The sequence below is a fragment of the Suncus etruscus genome, chromosome 14 (assembly GCF_024139225.1).
Source record: "Suncus etruscus isolate mSunEtr1 chromosome 14, mSunEtr1.pri.cur, whole genome shotgun sequence".
NCBI classification, from domain to species: Eukaryota; Metazoa; Chordata; class Mammalia; order Eulipotyphla; family Soricidae; genus Suncus; species Suncus etruscus.
Genome location: NC_064861.1, coordinates 1,707,360 through 1,709,681, shown reverse-complemented (window position 1 = coordinate 1,709,681; position 2,322 = coordinate 1,707,360). Strand labels below are relative to the sequence as shown.

Sequence of the window (2,322 nt, the reverse complement as noted above, 5' to 3'; positions counted from 1 at the left end):
AGTCCCCTAGTCCCAGAAAAACAAATAGGGTTTAATAAAACTTGAATCAAACTTCAAGGGCAACCCTCAAAAAGATACAATCTTCAAAATGTTGACTATCTCAAAGGGCCACTCAGGCGAAGGGGGAGGAGACTGACATTTCAGGAGTGAGAAGCAAAGACTGGATGGTTTTCCCAAAGATCCTGCTGCAGGAGTGATCCCACTCCTCTGGTGAGCATGGATGGACAGCCAGCCCTCTGCGTTTAACTGCCTCAATACAATGGTGGCCATTTGCTCAGTGTCAAAACAACAGGAACAGAGCGATAGTACAGCTGACATGCAACTGACCCAGGGTTCGGCTTCCAGCATCCCAGAGGGTCCCCAGAGCCTGTCAGGGGTGATTCCTGACTTTAGAGCCAGAAGTAATCCCTGAGGCTGTGGGTGTGGTCCAAATACCAAACAAAGAAAACCAAAACAAGCAGCAGCACAGGCATTGATAAACCCAAGGAAACCCCAACTTTTCCAAAGCAGCTGTCTAGTCAGGCTCAAGGCTCCTTTCCTTCAGGGAACACGAATCTGGCTGAAAACTTCAAGCAAATTTACATTTGCCAAGATTTTTGGGAAACATAAAGACTTTCTTTAGTGGAGGCAGGCTGGGACTTGGACCATTTGAATACATAGATGATTCCAAATCCTCAACATTTGCTTCACACATTTATATTTATAATTAGAGTCAAAGAAAATTAAGAAAATATAATATATAAATAGTAAATAAGGCAGAGCTAGAATGAAGCAATGAATAGTGGAGTTTGCCTTTTTTTTTTTGTTTGTTTGGGCCACACCTAGTGGTGCTCAGGGGTTATTACTCCTGGCAGTTCTCAGGGGGCCATATGGGATGCACGGGATCTAATCTGGGCTGGTAGTGTACAAGGCAAATGCTCTCGTGCCTTTTCAAACTGCGGGATGAAAGAGTATCTTATATCTAACTGATTGCAACAGTGTATGTGTAGAAGGCACTTTAACAGGACTGGCCCGCCCCAATAACAAGGACTTTGCCTTGAAATCCTTAACTCTATACATATTGATACTCAAGAAAAAGACAAGTGGCGTGCTGCTTCGGCAGCACTTATACTAAAATTGGAAGGATACGGAGAAGATTAGTATGGTCCCTGCACAAGGATGACACACAAATTCGTGAAGCATTCCATATGTTTTTAAAAAAATAAAAAAGAAATAAAAAGGCAAGTGGCAAAAATATAACTCATTAAAAATATTAATTGGGAGAGGGCAGGAGTGAAAGTACAGCAGGGAGGGAGCTTGGCTTGCACGGGGCCAAACCAGGTTCAATGCCTGGCATTTCATACAGTGCCCCACAAACCACCGGGAGTAGTTCCCGAGTGCAGAGCCAGGAGTAACTCCTAAGCATGACTCGGTGCGGCCCCCCCAAATAAATGGAGGTTGGAAATGTAGCTTAGTTGTAGAGTACGATGCCTTATATGTACATGATGCTGGATACAACTGCAGCACCCAGGAACTTCCTCTCTTCCTCTCCCCTTCCCTCTTCTTCTCTCCCCTCTATTCTTTCAGCCACTATCCCATTCCTGTCACTCAGCATCCAGATTCCGGCTCCCCGTCACTCCTCCCAGCCATCAGATTTCCCCACAAATCTCACTTCTCCTACCCTTCTAAGCAACACACACCCGGCCACGGGCACAGCAGTTCTGGCCCATGTGATTTCAGACGGCAGGGCCATCCAGCAGGGCACAAACGGGCCCAGGTACGTGGGTATCGGCATCCCGAGTTAACAGGCTGCCTACCATGCATTGCGTGAGATGCCAAGATAATGGGTCATCTGCGCTGCAGAGGCCGTGTCTGAGGGCATGAATTGCCCCCATTCCCCAGTCGCCGGGCAGGAGGTGTCCTACTTCTTTCGTGTGCTTCCCAGCTGCCATGAGGCTGCTGGCTGGGTTGGGGGGAGTCAGTGGGGTTGCACGGGGTGTGCAGCAGGTCAGGTTCTCCTTCATCCACAGGCCTAGGTCCGCCTGCCTGGCCAAATGCTGTTGGGCCGACACCAGCACAGCAGTATCGGCATGAGAGCCCTGAAGCTGCCCAAAGGGCCCAGGGCTACATTAGATGAGCCCAGATAGCAGCAGCAGCAGCCCATGGTGGCCCTGACAGTCCAGCCATAGGAGTCCGAGCAGAGGAGCCCGGCTTGTGGGGAGTCTGACTTGGGGGGTTGGGTGGGGCAGTCTGGATGGAGGAAAACAACCTGGCCGAGGGATACCATGTCGGAGGCCCCACTTGCAGCCCCAGCCAGGCCTTGCAGTGCTCATGATTATTCTG

At 49.5% G+C, this 2,322-nt stretch overlaps 1 non-coding gene across 1 annotated transcript; it reads left to right on the top strand.

Annotated features, from left to right (window-relative positions):
• Window positions 1-1,087: 1,087 nt before the first annotated feature.
• Window positions 1,088-1,193, top strand: LOC126029116 (U6 spliceosomal RNA). Its single transcript, XR_007502768.1, has one exon. It is a non-coding gene; the product is annotated as a U6 spliceosomal RNA (small nuclear RNA).
• Window positions 1,194-2,322: the final 1,129 nt, after the last annotated feature.